Source organism: Podarcis liolepis (genome assembly GCF_965112155.1).
Source record: "Podarcis liolepis genome assembly, chromosome: 9".
Classification (NCBI taxonomy): Eukaryota; Metazoa; Chordata; class Lepidosauria; order Squamata; family Lacertidae; genus Podarcis; species Podarcis liolepis.
Genome location: NC_139564.1, coordinates 14,224,869 through 14,248,619, shown reverse-complemented (window position 1 = coordinate 14,248,619; position 23,751 = coordinate 14,224,869). Strand labels below are relative to the sequence as shown.

Sequence of the window (23,751 nt, the reverse complement as noted above, 5' to 3'; positions counted from 1 at the left end):
ATATTTATATTTGCACAGAATTAGTAGAATTATTTTGCCTTTGAATCAACGTGAGTCTGAAGATGAGGCTTGTGTTCTTGTTTCGTGATTAATTTTTGAGTGGCACAACATTTCTGCATGGGCTGTTGTTGTCGTTGTTGCTGCTGTTCATTTTGTTATGCTATGCTTTTGTACTTGGTACTTTAAAGAGCGAGATTAGAAAGCAACAGCTCCCTTCTCGTAGGAGCTTACAGTCAAACATCTGACACAGGAAGACAGCAGAGGAGGGAGAGGATAAGGACAATGACCATACAATGACAATGAGAGGACAATGACAGAGGTAAGGACTACACACCCCAAAGTTTAACTTTAGAGCAGCAAGCATCAATCAATGTACAAAACAAATTCCATATGGTGTCCATGTTTACTCAAAAGTAGGTTCCACTGAGATACTTCTGGGTCTTAATCCCAGCTGAGTTTAGGATTCAACCTTAGAAAAAGAATACTTCGTGATTTTGTTTTGTTTTGTTTTTTGAGGGGCAGGAGAATCTGAGAAATCTCAGCCTAGTTCTACACACAGAGGTCAGAAGTGCCTCTTGAATGCCAATGATAAGGCCTACGAAATGTGAAGCAGTAAGGATGGAAGTACCTCTAAGCACATGCAGAGTTGATTTTCGTTAACTACTGAATAGCCAAATTTGCCCCCATAAATATTAGAGGCCAGGGTATTCCAATCCCAGGAGCTCTCTTTTTAGAAAATAATTAGTCTAGCTTGCAAACTATTAGATAACACGACTTATCTTATGGCCCGGTTTATGATCTTAATCACAGGTTCTTAACCCCCCCCTCTCCCAATCCTTACTCTTTGCTCATGCTGGTGCAATTTTATTTTGAATGCTAAATAGTGCAAATCCCCCCCCCTTTCACTTGGGTGTTTTCTAAAGACACGTAAACTCACTGCGTTGTTCCTCTCTAATCTAGTAGCACTGATGAAATGGAGCCAAAGCTTTCTTTGCAATTTCATTAACATATGCATGAGTTGCACTTTTGCAGTGTTGCAGAAACAACACAAATTGGTTTGTGAATTGTAAGCTCCCTGTTCTTCCCCTGCTAGCTGTCTGACCCCCAAGCTTGTGAAATCACAAATCCACCATTTTGGGGTGTTCCATGGTGCTCTTATATGTAATTGGCACTCCCCCCTTTTTTCCTTATGCTGCTTTGTGTGCGCTAAGTGCACTCTGGCACCCTGGTTTTCACTGAGTGAGGTGGGTCTCCATACAGAGGTAGCTTCTACGTGTAGTATCTCCTCTCTGGTCCCCACCTTCTTACAGTCAGTGAATGCTGGTGGAGAAGTGGGGAAGAAGCAGGACCTTGCACTTTTCACAATAACTGTCCACACTTCTTTTTTAAGAGGCGTTTTGCTTCTCATGCTACCTTCTTCATTTCACCCACTGAGAAGCAGAACGACATGCTCAACAGCTTCTCTTTCCAAAATATCCAACAGGAAAGCCTCTGCAGCATCCCTTAAGAAGCAGCAGATATTGGCCCTGCCTTTCAGCCAAGCCATACCTACCTCCACAAGTCCTCCTTTGCTTTCTTGTGATAGAGAAGAATCCTTCTAGGCAGTGCGAGTTTAGTATGTACAATTGCCTTCCGTTTTGAAAGTGCTTCCTCTAGACCAGCGGTTTTCAACCTGTAGGTCCCCAGATGTTGTCAGACTACAACTCCCATCGTCCCTGAGCTCTGGCCTTGCTAGCTAGGGAAGATGGGAGTTGTAGTTCAACAGCATCTGGGGACCCACAGGTTGAGAAAAGCTGCTCTAGACCAAGAGTAACAATGTGATGTTCTGCAGATGTTGGAGTCCAAATCCTATCGTCCAGAGCCGGCATGCCACCCTGTATGATGACCTCTGTTGGGAGTGAGACAGGGGAAATGTGTCCTTGTTAATTTTTCTCAACCTTGTAGCAGCTTTTGATATCATCAACCGTGGTCTCTTTCTGGAGCCGCACGCCAAGTTAGGAGTGGGTAGCACCACTTTGTGATGGTTCCTGTGCAACTTGAATGGTCGCTCCCAGAGGGCGATACTTGGGGAGTGTTCTTCAGCCCCATGGAGCCTTCAATGTGGGGTTCCTCAGGGTTTGACTTTACCCACCCATCCCGCATGAAACCACTGAGTAGGGTCATCTGGAGTTTTGGAGTATGTTGTCAGCAATATGCTGATGACACACAACTCTACTTCTCCTTTACATCTGCAGCCCAGGCAGTGAATGTGTCAACACGTTATAAGTAGGGCTGCCTCTGAAGATGGTTCGGAAACTTCAACTGGTGCAGAATTTGGTGGCCAGGCTGCTTCCCGGGGCATATGACACCAATCCTGGCACAACTGTAAAGGTAAAGGGACCCCTGACCATTAGGTCCAGTTGTGGCTGACTCTGGGGTTGTGGCGCTTATCTCGCTTTATTGGCCGAGGGAGCTGGCGTACAGCTTCCGGGTCATGTGGCCAGCATGACTAAGCCGCTTCTGGCGAACCAGAGCAGCACACGGAAACGCCGTTTACCTTCCCACCGGAGGGGTACCTATTTATCTACTTGCACTTTGATGTGCTTTCGAACTGCTAGGTTGGCAGGAGCTGGGACCGAGCAACGGGAGTTCACTCCGTCGCAGGGATTCGAACCGCTGACCTTCTGATCGGCAAGTCCTAGGCTCTGTGGTTTAACCCACAGCACCACCTGTACAGACTGCCAATTAGTTTTGGGGCCCAATTCAAAGTGCTAGTTTTGACACATAAAGCAACACAAGAATGGGCCTTTTCGATGGTGGCTCCCTGTTTGTGGAATGCTCCCCCTATGGAGGCTCGTTTGGTGCCTTCTCTACATATCTTTAGTTGCCAGGCAGAAACATTCCTCTTCTCCCAGACCTTTGGCTAATTAAACTATCTTTGACTTTTTAATCTCTCTCTCTCTCTCTCTCTCTCTCTCTCTCTCTCTCTCTCTGTGTGCGTGCGTGATACTTTTTGTATTAGAAAGTCTGTAAACCGGTAGGTGCCTACAACCTACTCGAATGTGGCTCATCCCCAGTGGGCATGGGCAATAACAATAAAAAAGATTGAAGCCTAGACAGATAGATGTGAACAAATGCAATGTTCTGTTAGTTAATTCCCCAAGCTAATGAACCTTTGTGTTAAGTCATGAATATCATTGTAAAAATTAACGCATCCTGCTATACCACAATTATCCACCACTGACAAGCCCTAAGAAGGCGGTCTTTGTGCATTTGCTTTAGATTGCACTCCTGTAATTAAATATGAAAATAAGGGGATTTATTAACTTAGCAGATCACTTAACTGAAGCCACACTAGAAGCGAATGGCCTTTTCTGTGCTCCAGCCTTGCAGAAGAATGTATTCTAATGCAAAAGGAAGATTTTGGAATTCTATATTTGGGGAGATTCTCCCTCTTCCATTGACACCATTATGAAGAGAATAAAAGCTGTTATAAACATTTGATGTGGAAATGCATTGGGAATAGCAGACGTCTCACACCAAGCTTAATTTAATTTTTCCTTGTGGAAAAGATCACTTTTGACTCTCATTGTTCGCGGGAAATAAAGGAACCTTTGCTGATTTAATTAGAACTCAGTTTTCTTCCAGGTTTCACATTCTGGAAAGTCTTGAAATTGCTTTGAGTGTGGGACAAAACCATCAATAGATAAAGCAATTTTTAAAAGGCGCCATTGTGGCATACGTTCGCTCTCCCCCTCTCTTTCCCTTTTGCCAGTTTCAATTCATTGCTCAATTTAAGTATGGAAATAACGTTTGTCAAAGGCTTCTTGACATATGAATTTTGCCCCATGCGCACACACACAAAAACAAGTGGAGCGGCTGCTTGGATTTCCAACCCATTTATTGTACAATATACAGGTAATCCAATCTACTGCCAGAAACACGGTTTGTGGAGCGATGCTCTGCTACATCACAATGACTCTTTTTCAGCTTGGTAGTTTTCTCATTTTTTGTGTTTCTCCTTGAACTGGGGGAGAGGGGAAAAAACACACCGACCACCACCATGCTAGACGAGTCAGAACCTTTGAGGATGGAAACAAGTGCATTGACTTTATCAATCCAAAGGATTTCATCCTGAAATGTAATGGCACTCCGGGGCTCAAACAATCCACAATAGTCCTGGAATAGTCCCATCTAAAAGTCAACTGTGTTGAATCAGAATCTGGGGATCTGACCTGGACTTCGGAATGACTTTGTGCACGGTTTTTGTTAAGTCTGCTTTGTTTTCTGATTCATATCTATTGCACTTATCTGGCTTAGATTTTGTTTCCTCGGAAAAAGAAAGAAAGAAAGAAAGAAAGAAAGAAAGAAAGAAAGAAAGAAAGAAAGAAAGAAAGTGCTAAATAGAGAAAGATTTAGCATAAGCTGCACAAAGACTGCTACTGGATGGGACGGGATATAAATGGAAACAGATGAATGGAATTTGCATTTAGATTTCACGGCAACACCATACCTTTCGATCAGCAAAGTGCTCCCTAAGCCAGTTTTTAAGCTATGTTCCAGGGAGACCTGGGTTTCTTTAAATGCTTTTTTTGAGGGTGGGGAAGTATTGGCAAGGAGAAGGTTAGTCATGGTACAAAAAAACGAGTGGGGGAGATTTCACAGCAGAGAAGCAGCAGGCATGGGAATCAAGGATGAGGGAAAATGCTGGTGGCGCTGGTTAATAATGTCATTCATCAGGGCACATATGTATGACTCCTTCACAGGTGGAGAATCTGAGATCTGGTGGCCAAATGCGGCCCTCCCAACCCTCTCTATCTGGTCCTCAGGACTCTCAGAAGGCCTCCCAGGCCTATCTGCCTGTTCCTTAGGAGACTATCCCAGGCCACACTGCCTGCAGCATGGTGTAGTGGTTAAGAGCGGTGGACTCATAATCTGGTGAACCGGGTTCGCTTCCCCGCTCCTCCACATGAAGCTGCTGGGTGACCTTTGAGACTCCTTAAGGGGAGTGTATCAAGTCCAAACTCTTCTCCTTCTCCTCCTCCTCCTTCTTCTCCCCCACTAGACCTTTCAGCAGCCCAGCTTTACATCCTCTAAGGTTTTCTTTGCCAGGCTTAAATGTGTCCTTGAATTCTGATAATACCCTTTGCTTGACTGGATGTAGGCAGAGGGGATGTTTGTGTGACACAAAGTAGCTTATTGTACGTACCAAGGTAAAATTTACATGTGTTGCTCCACCCACTTTTGCCTGTGGCCCCACCCACCACTGACACATGATCCCTGGAAGGTTGTCCAGAAGGCAATGTGGCTCTCTGGCTGTTAATGTTGCCTGTCCCTCGTCTAGTTGAATAAGTAAATCGGGGTGGGGAATCTCATACTTGGGTGCTGAATGAACCCTCTATGTTGGGCCTTTGAGGCTATGGGTAAATCTACACACAGGGGGAAAAGCCCCCGGTATAAATAAGTCATAAATTAAATCATTATAACAAAAGAGAGAGAAAAACCGCTATGTAAAATTGCATAGAAAAGTTTTGTGCTCTCCAGCGCCATCTGGTGTTGCATGTTTATAATGCATTCAAAACACTGTTTTTTTGACTAATGTAGCTGAGTCTATCACCAGGCCACAGCACTCCTCAAGTGAGTTTGGCTGTAGTAATCTTTCAACTTTTGCATGCTGGAATGTAACCCATTGCACCGAGCATAACAAGCATTGCTCCTCTTGCTTTTTACTCTGGCCTCATCCATCCCTGGTTGCCGATGTAGTAATAAGGCCCTCAGGCTGAAGAAAGGAGCCCCACCCTTGAAGCACTTGATTTTCCTGCACCTTTGGGCAACCCCCCCCCCCCGGCCATTTTTGTGTTGCCATGGCTGTAGTTAGACTAACTTGCTTAAAACGGAGCCGGCGTTTTCCTTCATTCTCTCCCTTTCCCTCTGTTTATGGCAACAAAGCAACCGATGATGGCTAGCCCAAGAGATCTGACAGCCGGCCTTAAATTACTTCACATTGTGGGTTGGGTATCTATATCACCTCTGTATAGGAGAAGGCAACAGTGCTCATTGCTCATATTGATTTACACGAGGCTGTGTGGTGAGCGCACAATTAATAGTTGGCTTCATTGGCAGCCAGCTGTTAGCCTCGTAATTTACAGTGGGGGGACGGCTCAGTTTAGGCATAAAAGGACCCGTATTAGTAGGGACTGTATTTTTAGTGTTTTAAAGGTCACATCCAACTTTCATTATTTTTGAAGACTGTAATTAATGTGTAGAATTTGCTTCATAGGCCTAGCCCACCCGGGCTTATATACTGCTTAGAATGGGGTGTGCTACTTGAGAAATCTTGGCAATTTATTGGCCTAATGTAGGGATGGGAACTTGTGGTACTTCAGATTTGAACTACGACTCCCATCATCCCTGACCATTGACCATGCACTGCAGTCCAAGAATGTATAGATCATTGTTGTCCAACAGCGTATCAAGGGTCACAGGTTCCCCAAGGCTAGTCTGACTAAATGAGGGAGAGGAAGTGAAGGAGGCAGGAGAGGAGCTTATAGCAACAAACTGTATCCTATTGAAGCCAATGATAAAATACCCATTGATGTCAATATTCTGGAAGAGCCATAGCTCAAATGTGGAGTGTCTATTTTGCACGCAGACAGACCTTGTTTAATACCCAGCATCTCCAGATAGGGCTAGGAAAAAAATCCCAGTCTGAAACCCTGGAGAGCTGCTGTCAGCCAGGGTTGGCAATATGAAGCTGGATAGGCCATTGCTCTAACTCAGGAGAAGGCAGCGTGCTGTGTTCCAATGCAGCTGGATCTAAGATGAGCATCTGCACAATGTGTGGCGTATCTAAGAAGGAACGGAAGAATCCCTTTCTTTGTTCCACAGATGATAAGGGCCTATATAGGTAAGGTAAAGGGACCCCTGACCCTTAGGTCCAGTCGTGGCTGACTCTGGGGTTGCGGTGCTCATCTCGCTTTATTGGCCGAGGGAGCCGGTGTACAGCTTCCGGGTCATGTGGCCAGCATGACTAAGCCGCTTCTGGCGAACCAGAGCAGCGCACGGAAACGCCGTTTACCTTCCCGCTGGAGCAGTACCTAATTATCTACTTGCACTTTGACGTGCTTTCGAACTGCTAGGTTGGCAGGAGCTGGGACCGAGCAACAGGAGCTCACCCCATCATGGGGTTTTGAACTGCCAACCTTCTGATTGGCAAGTCCTAGGCTCTTTGGTTTAACCCACAGTGCCACCGGCGTCCCTAAGGGCCTATATAGATGGCCCCAAATACCATCGGAGGTAAAGATAACTCCATGGGTATTTTTCTTCACATGGTTCTATTTCAGGAACGGAGGCAAACAAGCCACACCCAGAGTGATATTATGGGAAGGCATGTGTATCTACTGTGCTAAAAAGGCAGGGGAAATAGTGATTTATTCACCAAGGCAGCTCAAATTCTGTGCCAAGAAAAGCTGGATTCCCTGACCTATACAGTGGTACCTCTGGTTGCAAACAGGATCCGTTCCGGAGCCCAGTTTGCAACCTGAGAGGAATGCAACCCGCGCGTGCGTGGGTCACGATTCGCTGCTTCTGCGCATGAGTGTGATGTCATTTTGAGCGTCTGCGCATGCACGAGCGGCGAAACCCGGAAGTAACCCATTCCGTTACTTCCGGGTCACTGCGGGACGCAACCTGAAAAGATTTAACCTGAAGCGTCTTTAACCCGCAGGCTCCGCGCTGCCCCAAATGGTCCGCACATGGCCTCCCCCTCAGCTGTGGGGCGGCTGAGTGGGAGGAGGCAGGCAGACTCCTCAGAGGCCGTGCGGAGTGTCCTGCCCCAGCTGGCCCCGCCCATGGGTGGCTGGCCCCACCCCCGCAGGCGGGTAGCCCCAGGTGTCCAATCGGCTTGCTTTGCCTCTGCATGAGAGTTGGTTTGGGATTGCTGGGAGTATTGTGAACATGTGACACAAGCGAGCATCAGAAGTGAATGCTTGTTTTAGCTGAATTCTTTGATGCCAATGGGACTGATTCAGCCTAAGGGGTTTGGGGTCTGAAGTTCTGGGGTGAAACAGGACAGGACAAAATGCCCCTCCTGACTTTGTTTGGAAGAATTCCACATCACCAGCAGGAGTAACGTATTAAATGATTTAAAAAGGACTTTTCCACGCCTTGACATCTGCAAGGGTACAATTAGGTTCTAAGCCAAAGGCAACAATAAACACAAATTCCACAAGATCTTTTTATTTTGATTAAAAAAACAACCACAACCCACCAAGTTTCTCATAGTTAATATTAGAATGAGTCATGTGCTGGGTTAGGGACTAAATTAAACAAAAGGAAAATAGATTTTCAGCAGCTGTTCCAGTGCTAGGCCAGAACTCAAAGCTTCTATTTCAAAACTGAAATTTGGTACCTTTTCAATGCTGCTGTAGTTGTGTGCATTGATGTTGCTCCTACTTTGGCTTATTCTCCAAAGGCTGTTGAAGGAAAGGGAAGATCTCTTTTTGGGGTTTAACAGGTTCAGGGCAGTCTCTTAAAGGGTCTTGTGATAAAAGCAATAGAGTAAAGCTAACACATTTTCTTTTGACTCAGCTACTTGTCTTATGGATGCTCCAACACATCTCTGGAAAGCAGGGATGGGGAATCTGTGGCTCTTCCAATGTTGCTAGACTCCAGCTTCCATCAGCCTCCAGCCCTCATCTCAAATGGTCAGGGATGATGGGAGCTGCAGTTCAAGCACATCTGGAAGGCCAAAGGATCCCCATCCCTGTTGTAGAGACTCATTGCCTTTTAGGAAGTTTTTGTGCTTTGTAGAGCTGAATGCCAGTGCCAAGCTCTGCTCCAATTCCAGCTCAGCTCAGCACTAAGACTGTCTCAACCAAACCTTTCTTGCTCAATTAGCCCACTGCACGTGGACTAAATGTAGGTCCCCAGCCTTGGCTTCCACCTTGACTGCCTTCCTCTAGATCAGGGGTAGTCAACCTTTTTATACCAACCGCCCACTAATACATCTTTCTTGATGGTAAAATTTCCTTACCGCCCACCAGTGCTCGTTGGAAGGAGGATTCAGCTTGTGCCGTAGAACCCCCTACCGCCCACCTAGAATCATGAAACGCCCACTAGTGGGTGGTTGGGACCAGGTTGACAATCCCTGCCCTAGGCAGCCTCAAGTTTTCCAATGTCCTTCTCAAAATGTGTATAGAATGGGACACAGTACTCCAGATTCAGTCTTTTTTGTGTGTGTATATAATTGTATTAAGTTTTCTGTTTTACAATTTAAAATACAGTGGTACCTCAGGTTACAGATGCTTCAGGTTACATACGCTTCAGGTTACAGACTCTGCTAACCCAGAAATAGTGCTTCGGGTTAAGAACTTTGCTTCAGGATGAGAACAGAAATCGTGCTCTGGCGGCTTGGCGGCAGTGGGAGGCCCCATTGGCTAAAGTGGTGCTTCAGGTTAAGAACAGTTTCAGGTTAAGAACGGACCTCCGGAACGAATTAAGTACGTAACCAGAGGTACCATTCTACTCATTTTACATCCTTAAGATATCAATGACTTCCCTTCTTCTCTTTCCATGGTTCATTTTACATATCATAAATCCCTGCATATTTTACAAAAACTATGCCATTCAGTATTCCATTATTGCATCCATCGAAACTTGTTTAAACTGTTGAATTTATCTTAATGCTGCCAGCATTTTCAGCTGTACACAATTATGTCCCATATATTCAGTAAATGTTTTCCAATCTTCTTTAAACGTATGTTCTTCTTGTTCTCTTATTCTATATGTCAAGTTTGCGCGTTGTGCATATTCTGTCAACTTAAGTTGCCATTCTTCTTTTGTTGGGACCTTGCTCATTTTCCATCTTTGGGCTGACAAAACACGGGCCGCAGTAACAGTACTTGCACAGTTCTCCAGATTCAGTCTGACCAATGCAGAATAAAGTGGAACTATTAACAAAGTAGATGCAAACTTTTAGAATATGCTATAGAGAAAGGCACACAACACCATCGTTGTCAGTTTGGGGCACCAGGCTAAGACATTTTTATTTACCCAATATTTTGATGGTTAACATTGTTAACAATCAAATTGTGTTGCTCATCTTTTAATGGGGTGGGGTAGGACCGGTCCTTCTTATTATACTGTAGGATGATCATTTAAAGAATTTTGAGTTGTACATTGTTTTGCTTTGGGTTTGGGTAAATTAATTTTACCTGTTTGCATTTTATCTTGTTAAATAGTTTGGAGACCTTTTAAAATATAAAGAGCTGAACATGATATAATAACAATATTACATAAGTAGTTTTATATTCTTGTACATGCATTTTTACCTGCTGGTTGTTTTAGGAAACCTAGAGTTTATATGTATATAATATGCATATTTTGTGTAAAATATGCAATGTTTTTCACATTCTTATCAAGATTCAGGAGCGAGGTGGAAATGATTAAAAAAAAAAAAATCTGTGTGGACTATCTCAGCATTGAGATATTTAGAAAATTCCATCCCTAGTCATGTTGAATGCTGCTCCAAGATAATAATTCCTATTAGCGCCCTTCAAGGAGATGCAAACATCAAGGAGTAAGTACTCTCTCCTTCATCTCTAAGACAAAAAGACAAAATAGAGATAAGGGACTGACATACTAACTAGAGCCATAATGACCAGAGAGAACTCAGCCATGTAGTCTCCTGAAAACATAGACAGTCTCTCTCTCTCTCTCTCTCCCTTTGCATCTCAAGATTGATTTTGCTCTGGTAGTTCAATTGTTGTTCAACAATACAATAAAGATGCCTCCACTGCTAACTTAAATTTGATCAGGGCAGATGATTCCTTGCCAATAGGATAACCTTCTGCGAAAATACTTATCCGTGCATATTTTATTGGGATATTCAAAAAAGAAAAAAGTCTACAGGATCCTTTCAGGGAGGAGCATATATTGTTTTGTTTGTTCCTTCATTTGCTGACAAAAGAGTTGTCAAAAGTAATGTTTATAACAATTTAACGGGTTATTTGCTTATTAGATATTAATCATTCTGTTGCGGCACGGGGTCCTTGCTGGTGCTCGTCTCCTAGACCAGTGATTCTGATCTCAATTAGATTATGTCTCTCTCTTTTACCTCCCCATAAATCATTCCGGCAAACTGAAATTAACAGCTACTGGAGCGCATTAATAATCTACCTCACACATTGGAAAATGCATTAGCTGGAACCCTCCCATCGCTCCGACTGTTAAGCACATCATTTTGTTTATGAAATATAAACATTTCATGGAAGAGCACTCACACATTGCCGCAGGCCTGCTGACAGCTAAAATGATTGCCCACAATTGCCAGTCAGTCAAGCGCCCAAATAAAGTTTGTTTAAATCCACGAGTCTGTGACTATCCCATTTTCTCAGGCATTAACACAAAACACAGGGAAAAACAACAACATTTAAAGTAACACTGTTCCATTACTGTCAGAAGAAGAAGAGGGGAAACAGATTTTCTAGATCACTGGCATTCTGAGTAGACATGCTGGTTCTGTTATTACGATTAAACACAGGAACTAGGAAATGCAGGAACTAGGAAGTATCCTTCTCCCAGATCATTCTAGTTTAATATTGCCTTCTTGATGGTAGATCTCTAGGGCATCAGACAGATGTTTTCGCCAGCCACACCTGGAAATGCCAGAGAAAAAACCTCTTGCACACTATGCAGATTACTTAGCTATGGTTGCTTCCTATATTACATCTAGGTAGAGACCAAACGAACAGGAGGAATTGCTAGCCCTGCTTGGAGATGCCCAGGACGAAATCAGTGCTCTAGCTCTATCCTGAGCTATGGCCTTTCCCCATATACATCCCTCACTGCCATCGGAAATTCTCCCTCTATCTGGGGATTAATAATGCAAGGGAAAATGTCTCCCACGCTTCTCCAGTTGGTTGTGGATCTGTGGCTTGTTCCATTTTCAGACTACTATTACCACCTGCCCCTGCTCCTCCTACATTCTAGAATGGTTGTGTTAGAATTCCTGCTCCATGATTGCAGTCATGGGATTGTTGTCTATCACATGACGGTGTATGTTTTGACTCCACAGAGTGGGAAGTGACAGAGACAGGATGTTTGTGTTACTGTGTTCCGTGAAGTGGGATTATTGTCCTTTGTTCTTTTTCTCTTTGTTGTCTGATGCTAGAGAGAGAGGGAGCCATGTTGCTGTGGTCCGTGTGTGTTTATATGTAAATAAAGTAGATTAGCCAAAATGCTGAGTTGCTGAGGTCTGCAACGCAAGCTGCGAAGACTCTGCGAATCCCTAAGTGTGCCAATGTCTGTTGGCATCGGTCGCTGTGATGTTCGGGCTGAAGAAAGCTTTTGAAGCTACTGAATGATTGACCAGGAAGGAGAGAACATGCCAGTCGGGCATGTGTCCCTACCAGGGTCCTACTCGAGTGTAGGATGAGCTCCTGACAGGTTGAAGTGTGTGAAGGGGGAACTATCCACATCACTGCATTTCATTGCATGCATGGTTTGGCTTTCTCAGTCCAGGAGTGCTGGTCACCATTATGAACCATAGTTAAATATAGAGTGATATCCATTTTTCAGTCTCTTGCAGCAACCAGGTTGTCTTGGACTGCACATCATCCTGTTCTCACAATGCCAATCCAGATGCTTATGGGAGGCCCACAAGCAGGGCCTGAGCACAACAACACACTCCCTACCTAACAGTTCCCTGCATGATGCCTACAGCAATGGTTTTGCTGGAAGAAGCAAAGATCACCAGCGTCAAAGCAATGATTCTTCAACATCAACTTCATTGGACTGGCCATGTTGTGCAGATGCCTGATGATCGTCTTCCAAAGCAACTTGTTGTTGTTTAGTCGTTTAGTCGTGTCCAAATCTTCGTGACCCCATGGACCAGAGCACGCCAGGCACTTCTGTCTTCTGTCTTCCAAAGCAACTACTTTATTCCAAACTTAAAAATGGAAAGCGTAATACTGGTGGTCAACAAAAGAGTTTCAAAGACTCTCTCATGGCAAAAATGTAGTATAAACACCGACAACTGGGAAACACTGGCCTGCGAGCGCTCCAATTGGAGAACGGCCTTTACCAAAGGTGTCATGGGCTTTGAAGACGCTCAAACTCAGGACGAAAGGGAGAAACGCACTAAGAGGGAGGCACGTTTGACAAACCCTCACCATGATCAACTCCTGCCCAGAAACCTATGTCCCCACTGTAGAAGGATGTGTGGATCCAGAATTGGCCTCCACAGTCACTTACAGACTCACTGTTAAAACTGTGCTGATGGAAGACAATCTTACTCAGCTATGAGTGATTGCCAAAGAAGAAGCAGAAGCAGCTTGCATTTTAAATTTTAATACCTGGCATCTTCCCTTCAATACTCCAGATATTATCTAAATTTATTAATCCCTAACCCTCCCTGACTCTAGCAGTTTTGGGTGCCCTTGCAGCCGTGAACTCTGTTACCATGGATGTGTAACACTATTATGAAAAGGTTTGCCTTCCCCAGGAGAGAGCAAGTTTGCTAAGATGCTTCTTGTGGCACCAAGTGCTTTTCACCGGCTATTGCAAGTTTGCTGGCTGCAGTCACATCCGGTCAGAGATGGTCTGGCTGTGGTGGAAAAGCCATAGCTCAGAAGCAGACCGTCTCCTATGCATGCAAAAGGTTCCAGGTTCAATTCCAGGCATTTGGAAGGACTGGGAGAGATTCCTAATGTAAAACCTTGGATACCTTCTTCCAGACAATGCTGAGCTAGATGATGTTGCTATTTTTGTGCCACGTTATTTATGTCACCACCAAAGCTTACGTAGGGTATTATGCTGTTCTCATCCACAAGTTACCCAGCTTTGTGCCCATTTGAAATAAAAGCAATAATGGTTGCTCTCCATGGAGTTGGTAATTAATTACCTAAGTATTTCATTAAATGTTCCTAGTAAAAGATAAACATTGTTGGTATTTAATAGACAAAGTCTCCTTTGAACCGGGGGTGATATTCTGGGGAAGGAAGGGGGATAGCCTATTGCTGTATATTTGCATTAGACTGAAATATTAGGCTGATAATGAAAAAAAATTAGCTTGTTTCATTAGAAATGAGGCATGGATGCTTTTTTTTTAATGGGTACATTTGCTGTCTTCCATGAGTACTGCCATAAGAACATATTAAGACAGCCTTCCTCAACTTGTGGGTCCCCAGATGTTGTTGAACTACAACTCCCATCACTCCTAACTAGCAAGACCAGAGCTCAGGGATGATGGGAGTTGTAGTCCAACAACATCTGGGGACCCACTGGTTGAGAACTGCTGTATTAAGAGCTTTGCCCGGTCTCCAGCAGTGTCTAGTGTCCTTTGGGCAAAAGGCAAGAGCAACAATAGGTGAAGCCAGAGCCAATGACAGGCAGAGCCAATGAATTTCAGTTTTGTCCCCATCCTTCTTACTGATGAATTCTGCAAGGGCAATCCTTGGACTAAGGAGAAGGAAGGTGACAGTGAGGGCCACCTTCTATACTGATTGTAAGAAAGAAGATAAGTAGGTGAGGACTGGCTGAGGTTGGTGGGGCACTGGCTGTTTCTGACACTCAAAAGGGCATGAGGGCAACCAACCTGAACTTTTGTTTGCCCCACCAGCTGGTATTAGTGGACAACCTCCACAGGGCCATTGGCAATGAGAATGTGTCCTTCTTGGCATCTGTGAATAACATATACTAGGGGCACAAAGCCGGCAACTCTCCAAATATTGCTTTCATCCAACTCCCATCATCCCTGACCCTTGGTCATGTCATGTTTTGGTCATTTCTGGATCCCAAGGAAAAGGCACCTTGCTCCGACAGAGGTTCAGGGGGGACTGAAGACTCTTAAGCCTCTGTTTCCAGATTTATTCTAGGATTCACCCCCTTGTTGACCCTTCAGATTATTAAAAGCTCAATCCCGGGGCCAGAAGACAGGTACCCCTCATCTGTTTGATAGCCTTCTGCCTGCTGTGTGCTCTGGGTGAGGCATTTGGTTCCTTAGGCTTAAGAGGTCCTGGTTCTGATGACATAGGAAATTCTCCTGGGAGCTCCCATTTGACAGCCTTAGGCATGGTGGTCTCCTGAGCTCTAGAAGCATGCTGGTCCGGCTCCTAAGCTTGTCTCACTGCAACCTCTGACTGTGTGTCTGGATTGCTGTTGGATTCAAGTGTTATGACACAACATGCTAGCTGGGAGTTGTGGGAGTCGGATACCAACAGCATATGGATAGCCACAAGTACCCAACCTTTTTATTCAAGAGTGTCCAGCTAGTTTGGGAGCAAGGATACCACTTTAAAGTGATTCCATTCCTTCAGAAGCTGACACTTGGTAAATGCTGCTGTAGATCCTATGAATTAACTTCAGATGAGGCATTGGAGGGCTCCATCTTGTTCCCTGTGTAGTTTAACATCTATATTAAGCTACTGGGATTTTGCAAGGATTTTGAGCTTGAGATCACCAAATTCCAGTAGAGTGGTAAAAGTAAAGGTAAAGGTAAAGGGACCCCTGACCATTAGGTCCAGTCATGGCCGACTCTGGGTTGTGGCGCTCATCTCGCTTTATTGGCCAAGGGAGCCGGCGTACAGCTTCCAGGTCATGTGGCCAGCATGACTAAGCCGCTTCTGGCAAACCAGAGCAGCGCACGGAAATGCCGTTTACCTTCCCGCCGGAGTGGTACCTATTTATCTACTTGCACTTGAAGTGTTTTCGAACTGCTAGGTTGGCAGGAGCAGGGACCGAGCAACGGGAGCTCACCTTGTCGCAAGGATTTGAACCGCTGGCCTTCTTTTCGGCAAGCTCTAGGCTCTGTGGTTTAACCCACAGTGCCACTCGCGTCCTAGCAGAGTGGTACCCCCTTTCTATAGGAATGTAGAAGCACCCCAGTGTTCATTCTTATGGAAAGGTTGATCCTCTGGGAATGTTCCAAATTCCCAGGTAGCACTCAGAAAAGATCAAAACCTTGCAAGCAGTCTGGAGGCAATCTAAATCTTCCTCTGAAGACGGTAGTAGTGCAGTTAGGTTCATAGGAGTAGAGGCATTCCTTCAGATACCAAAGTCCCATGTCATTTAGGGTTTTAAAGACTAAAATCAGCATGTTGAAGAGCGAGGCAATGGAGTGCATGCAATCAGTCTTTCAGCATGGAAGCAACTATACTCTAGAACTCCCTGCTTATTGACCTTAGAGAGGTAAACCTTCACTGTACCTTTGTGTTTAGGCAAACCTGCCCAGATATGTAAAGTTGACATGCATTGCAATTTTATTTTTAAACTGCTGGTTTTATTTATATTTTTAAAAATTATTTTTAGGGAAACTTGTTTCAACACCTGAATTTTCCATGGGTGGGACATTTTAATCTAGTTTTTTTAAAAAATAGAATTGTGCTTTAAATGGTGTATGTGTTTAAAAAATGCTGCTTGTAATGTATGCCTGTGCTTGTTTGTTTTTTGCTTAAGATATTGCAAGTTGCTTTGAGCTGCCATGGCGAGAAAGCAGCTTGAGCTGCTGTGAGTAATAAATTTAGTAAGTCAATAATAATAATAATAATAATAATTTGGAATGAGTGGGTGGAGTTTCTTCATTAAGAATGTGGCTTGCAAGCTGCCTTGAGTCCCACGATCCCTTTTCCATGGACTCAGCCATTCTTTGCACCCGCCTTTGGTGCTAGGTTGTTCTTTCCGCTCTCCTTTATTGTTGACCTTCGTGTACAGACGGGAAATGAATGTGCAGAGTCAGGCACTCAACAGAGCTGAGGATCCTAACTCATGTCAATAACATCAGGTTAATATCCTCTGGTTTCATGCACCGTGAACCGTATGCATTAGAATGAACATTTTACTATTTGTTTAAAAATGGAAATTCACTGTCCCCAAAGGGCTGGTGTGGATCAATACTGCAAATTAAGCCTGTAATTCTTGACTTGGGATGCAGCAAGCTTCCTATAAATATGTGGGGGAAAGCAGCAGTCCCACGAGCCATTCCTATTGGCCTTTTCCAACCTGGTGCCCTCGAGATATTGTTGGACTACAACTCCCATAATTGCTGACCACTGGTCCTGTTAGCTGGAGCTAGCTGGAGATGGAGTTCCACAACATCTGGAAGTCCACAAGTTCTCCATCTCTGGTGTATGGCAATTCATATGTGATGAATAAAGCAAATCTACATGCAGTTTAATTTTTTATTTATTTCTTTTAAAAATATACAAAATCATGTGGAAGTGGAACAGATTTGCGGTTGAACATTTGTGAAACTGACTGGGATGGACTGGTTTCTCCACCTGTCCTTCTAGCTGGCATGGCAACCAACCTTTACAAAGGATGCTCTACAAGATGTGGTCCAGATATAAGCCAAAAGAAGCATCCCTCACTTTGGTCGGGGGGAATACTTGACAGCAGGATTGTCAGAGAGTACCAACTGAAATGAAAACAGAAGTGAAAATTGCTGCAGCTTATATGCTTCTTCTGTGGTCAAGAATGGAAATCAGTTAAGCAAATACAATTGGTATTCATTCACATCATTGTGTTTTTGTTTTGTTTAAGCTTGCAAACAATTCTTTTTGTAACATTGACGTTTCTTTTACATGGAAATGAATGCCAGTTACATAAGCAGTTACATAAGTTACACAATTTATGATACCGCGTTTACTCGAATCTAATGCTCATCTTTTTTGGCCAAATTACGTTGCAAAATTGAAGGTACACATTAGATTCAATGACACATTCTCCAGCAAATCCTTTTTTTGGTTCTTAAAATTGCGGTGCTCATTAGATTTGATGGTGCATTAGACCCGAACAAAAATAGTAAGTAGTGGACAGCGAGGTGCATAATGCAGTATTTGGTAGAAACTGGACTGCAGTAAAACAGAAACAGTGCGGTTGCTGACAAAGGCAGGTTGGTATGAAAATTTCTGCATTCTTACATCCCTATGTGACAGTAATCAACATCTACAGGGTGTGTGTGTGTGTGTAGGGGAAACACTGTTCTTAAAGATACCAAGATAATTGTACAGTATAGCTGCTTGTACAAAGAGTGGAGAGTGGCAGAGAGGAATGTTTCTTCTTCTTTCCCAGCCAATACAGACACGATTAACTAACATGACAAGTCAATGCAGGCCACATTCTACCCCTCCACCCGCTGCTTGTTTCTTTGGTGTAGGGAAGATTTATGTTCCTTTCTGAAAACGATGAGGATTACTCTGCAAGAAAGACTTCTTCAGTTTCTTTAGTGTCTGTCTCCACAGCAGCGATGTGTTTCCTTTTTATAGTTTTGGGTAATCTGGGTTGCTCTCAAATCTGAGAAATATGGCACATGTCATGGCCTGCACCCACAAGATTAGGTAAGTCCACGTGTCCATGAATTTGGTCTCCACCCCCATCGTTCTGAGGTCCAGCGCTGAGGGCCGTCTGGCAGTTCCCTCACTGCGAGAAGCTAAGTTACAGGGAACCAGGCAGAGGGCCTTCTTGGTAGTGGCACCCGCACTGTGGAATGCTCTCCCACCGATGTCAAAGAGAACAACAACTACCAGACTTTTAGATGACATCTGAAGGCAGCCCTGTTTAGGGAAGTTTTTAATGTTTGATGCATTACTGTATTTTAATATTGTGTTGGAAGCTACCCAGAGTGGCTGGGGAAACCCAGCCAGATGGGTGGGGTATAAATACAGTGGTACCTCGGGTTACATACGCTTCAGGTTACAGACGCTTCAGGTTACAGACTCTGCTAACCCAGAAATAGTACCTCGGGTTAAGAACTTTGCTTCAGGATGAGAACAGAAATCGTGCTCCGGCAGTGCAGCAGCAGCAGGAGGCCCCATTAGCTAAAGTGGTGCTTCAGGTTAAGAACAGTTTCAGGTTAAGAACAGACCTCCGGAACGAATTAAGTACTTAACCCGAGGTGCCACTGTAATAAATTATTATTATTATTATTGGCCATACTCATGAGACTTGCAGCTGGAAGCCTGGGGTAAAATCCCAAGGGCCAGATAGAGAGGCTTGGAGGGCCACATTCATCTCCCAGGCATGAGTTCCCCCATGCCTGCTTGAGGAAGGGTCAGGGATGGAACAATTGCATGCACATTGTGTTCTTTAGCACTGGCATCTTAAACAACATAGTTCCCTTCTGAATGCCAAAAACTGAACAGATTGGTCCTCTGTGCAAGTTTAGAATCATTTCAAGGGGTGCACTTCATTCTGAAAGCTGGCCTTGTGCTGCTCCTCTTTCATTGCTCACCGCCTCCAAACGAATGCATGAACTGGGGCTGTGTATTTCCTGATAATGCAACGGGGATTGACTCACTGTTCCTCTCCAGCTGCCCGTGAGCAAGATGCTTTGAGCGAAAGCCTTTTGAAATTTACGACGGTTATCAATGTGTTTCACTCAGAATGTAGGAGAAAATATGAGAAACATATTTCATGATAAAGTAGGTTTCTAGTTAACAGGACAAAATGAGAGTAAAGCAATAGATCAGTGTAATATGTCAAGCAAGAGGAAAGTCCAATTTATTGGAAATAAATAATACGCAACATTCACAAGTACATAATATGGGGGTGGGAATTGATTCAGGAAATAGAAAAGAAAACACTTCTATTTAGCATGTGATTCCATTTTGCAATTAACAGACCTGATTAACAAATCCGTTCATTTATGACAGATCTCTATTCATGGTTAAACAGAAGTTCAATATTGATGGTGTTGTTAACAATTCACCTCTATCTCATTCTTGGAGGCATATACGATTGCTTTAAAAATAAGGGAATTGTTCTCCCAATTCCTGCTGGGTGGCAAAGCCCAGTGGTGCCCTCCTCCCTCAATCTTCTTGGTGTATTTTCATGGATGAGAACATCATCATCATCACTGAAATTTATATCCCACCCTTCCTCTCAAAAGAGCCTAAGGTGTCGTGTCACCGCACACCAGCCATGACCCAGAAACCAAAGGAAATCAATAGAATTAAGGTCCGTCCAGACTGTCACTACTTTCTAGGAGGAATGCACTGAATAATAATAATAATAATAATAATAATAATAATAATAATAATAATAACAATAATTTATTTATACCCCACCCTCCCCAGCCAAAACCGGACTCAGAGCAGCTAACATCAAATGTATAAGACATTAACATAAAATCAGGAAATCAATTAAATTACACCGTAAAATCAGATCAGGATCAGAATAAAATCCAAACAGATGGCAACCTGCAGATTAGGGTTGGGGACCTTAATGCTGAACTTATACAAGCCTGTGAGAAAAATTGGGAGGCCATTTTCATGCAGTTCTTATGAAAGGGGAGAAGGAGTCAGACTGAACCTAGACTGATGGAACAGCTCCATCTTGCAGACCCTGAGGAAAGATGTCAAATCCCGCAGGGCCCTGGTGGAGGCCAGTCTAATCTCCTTAAGGCTCAGGACCTCAAGGAGCGTAAGGTCCTCCGTGGGGCATATTTGTTTCATAAAAATGAACAAAGATGTACAAACACCCGGCAAGCAAATTTGGATGAATTCAGGATTATTCCTCCTTGTCATATAACTGTCCTGCAAGCAAATCAGAAGAATTGCTCAATAAACACGGGCCGTAGTCTGACCTCTGTGTAAGCTTCGTGCAAGCAAATCAGGATGAAAGATGATGAAATAGATTGTCTGGAAGAGTCCTTAAAATCCCCAGTTCAGTGGCATGTGTCTGGCGATGATTTATTTTTAGCATCTAAAAGGCATTAGCCTTGGATTTCTAAAATAATAATCATAGAATCCCACTGTTCTCCTAACATTAGAAGATCATATTTTGCAACGTTTCAGATAAGATGCAATTTGACACTGGAAACGGCAGAGAATCCCACAGCAAATCTTTGCTTTGATCACCCAAGTGGGCAAATAGAGGAAAATGGGTTCTTCTAACGACGGGATAAATAGTAAGGAAACATACCTAATATCCTTTTGTGCACATCCTGGGAGACTGAGAGGAAGCTTTGTGGTTCCTAAAGTGAGCAAACATTGGGGTCATGGAAGTAGCATGGTCACCTGATTCATTATTATTATTATTATTGCAAGGTAAGGTTTTTCCCACGGGGTGGGGAAAAGCCTTTGTCTGGAAAGCAGCGGTGCCCATGTTTTATCAGCACATACTGCTGTCTTTGTGAATGTATTCGAGTATGTTTATCCTGAGAAAATACTGCCCTGTTTGTTTCTCCATAAGTAGTCTTTGTTACCCAGTCTTGACCTCTTGGCCTCTGATTAGGTGGCTAATTCCAAGGGTGAGATTCTTATCACTATGGTCATGACAAATAACTGTGTCTATACCCACTGAACATTGCGTGAATTGTTTGTGGAGAATGGGGTCTCCCGGATGCGATCTGTAGTTTACGCCTGATTTACACACTTGGTGGCACCCATGTTATCTCCTGGGTTGGCGAGACCCGGACAACTAACAGGCTTGTGGGCCACTTGAAATAGTGTGAAGGTGCTAATTCCGTCAGCATCTCTACATGAAACCGGTAGCTGTCACCCCTGTCATTTGCATGACCACAGCAGCCGACGGTCAAGCAGCAACCATTACTTAAATAGGGTCCCTGTAGCTCAAAGGCAAGGGACGCAGGTGGTGCTGTGGGTTAAACCACAGAGCCTAGGACTTGCCGATCAGAAGGTCGGCGGTTCGAACCCCCACACCGGGGTGAGCTCCTGTTGCTCGGTCCCTGCTCCTGCCAACCTAGCACTTCGAAAGCACCTCAAAGTGCAAGTAGATAAATAGGTACCACTCCAGCGGGAAGGTAAACGGCGTTTCCGTGCGCTGCTCTGGTTCGCCAGAAGCGGCCTAGTCATGCTGGCCACATGCTGGCCAATAAAGCGAGATGAGCCCTGCAACTCCAGAGTCGGTCACAACTGGACCTAATGGTCAGGGGTCCCTTTACCTCTACCTTTAGCTCAAAAGCAGAGCACATGCATGACATGAGAAAGGTTCCAGCATCTCCGATAAGGACAGGAACCATAGAACCATAGAATTGTAGAGTTGGATGGGATCCTGAGTATCATCTAAGTCCAATCCCCTGCAATGCAGGAATATACAGCTGTAACTTACGGAGAATCGAACCTGCAAACCTTGGCATTATCAACACCATGCTCTAATCTACTGAGCTATCCAGCCTGACACCCTGTCTGGAGATGAGTTGCCTATTAGTGTAGACAATATTGAGCTACATAGACCAAGGTATGTCTAGCATCCATGTGACTGTTCACAAGTCCTAAGTACAGTGGTACCTCGGTTTAAGAACAGTCTGGTTTAAGAACAATTTGGTTTACAAACTCCGCAAAACCGGAAATAGTGTCCCGGTTTGAGAACTTTACCTTGGCCTAAGAATGGAATCTGAATGGTGGAAGGGCACCAGCGGCGGGAGGCCTCATTAGGGGAAGCACGCCTTGGTTTAAGAACTGTTTCAGTTGAAGAAGAGACTTCCGGAACAGATTAAGTTAATAAACCAAGGTACCACTGTATCTCTGGACTCTTCAGTGGGTCGTCTTGCCAGTAGAAACTTTGTATGCATATCTATCTTGTCAGAGTGCATTGGAAAGAGTTCATGGTTCTTGGTGGAGCCAAAACATCTCAGAGGGAGAGGTCCTTTGACATCATGGACGTTGGCCTGGTACCCCTGTCAGGAGCAGCCAGGGCAGTGCCACAAAGCTGCCCTCCTGTCACTGCTGCTTACCTGCATAGGGTGGTGCAGGGTGGAGGCAAGATTTGGCGTTGCACGAGAAGACTGCTGGGAGTGGCAGCTTTTGGAAGACATCTTTGCTCTTCTTTATCCCATCCGTTTTGTGTCTGGCAAAATATAAGCAAACGAACAACCAGCAGCAGCAGAAGGGCTCTGAAATATTCCACTGTCTGCGGAAGGACTTCCTGTCATCGTCGCCTCCGGTCTAAACGCCAAATGCTAACATTTATGATGTATAATGTCCCCGGCTACCACGCATGGCCGCAATTTGGGCACACCTGCCATTAACACTGGTGTGGCAGTTATTTTACTGGGGGTGACAGATTGTGAGGTAGGGAGAGTAATTCAGACTATTACCCAGGTGAAGGCATGAAAGCTCGGTGATATATGAAGACCACTTAAATTCATTGTATCTTGTACATCACATCTTTGATAGATTATAGCTGTGGCATTAAAATGGAAATGGTTTCTCTGAGGCCTGACAGGGGCTGGGGTGACCCGTGACCTCCCTCTGAGGAATGTGACTGACCGAATTATCAGTTAAGAGAAAAATCTACGGGGAATAGACTCACAGTGATGGAGAATACACCATGCGCATATATATATATATATATATATATATATATATATATATATATATATAAACTTTGAGCTTGATTGAAAGCTGCAGCATTCAAAATGTCACTCTTTCTCCTCACGGTTCCTGGTCCGTCCCTCATCCCCTTCCCTCCCTCCCCAAACCGCCTCAAGCCCCCTCATCTCTGTGCTTTCATACCAGCAGGCCTCCCGATATTGATTGAAAAATTGTTATTAGAGATACGAGGCCTCCTGCATGCTGCCTAGTGATTTAATCTGGAAAACATTTAATTTTATGAAGCGGTAAATGATCGTGGCACGCTCCCTCGTGTTTGGGAGCAGCTGGCTCTTTAGCGGCTCACCCTTACTGGTCCCCTGTGTCCTCTTCGCAATCATGTGCTTCCTTCCCCTTTGCTTAACAAGTTATTTCAATTTCTAAAACGAATGCCGAACAAGAGAAAGACAACATGCAAATTGAGAGCCGGGGAGCGCCATTC

General features: G+C 44.3%; 1 long non-coding RNA gene across 1 annotated transcript; it reads right to left on the bottom strand.

Moving 5' to 3' along the window:
* Positions 1-9,509: 9,509 nt before the first annotated feature.
* On the bottom strand, positions 9,510-23,301 carry LOC310686048. The gene is made up of 3 exons (XR_014515679.1): positions 22,673-23,301; positions 20,899-20,950; positions 9,510-9,929 (listed from the first exon to the last, which is right to left on the bottom strand). It is a non-coding gene; the product is annotated as an uncharacterized lncRNA (long non-coding RNA).
* Positions 23,302-23,751: the final 450 nt, after the last annotated feature.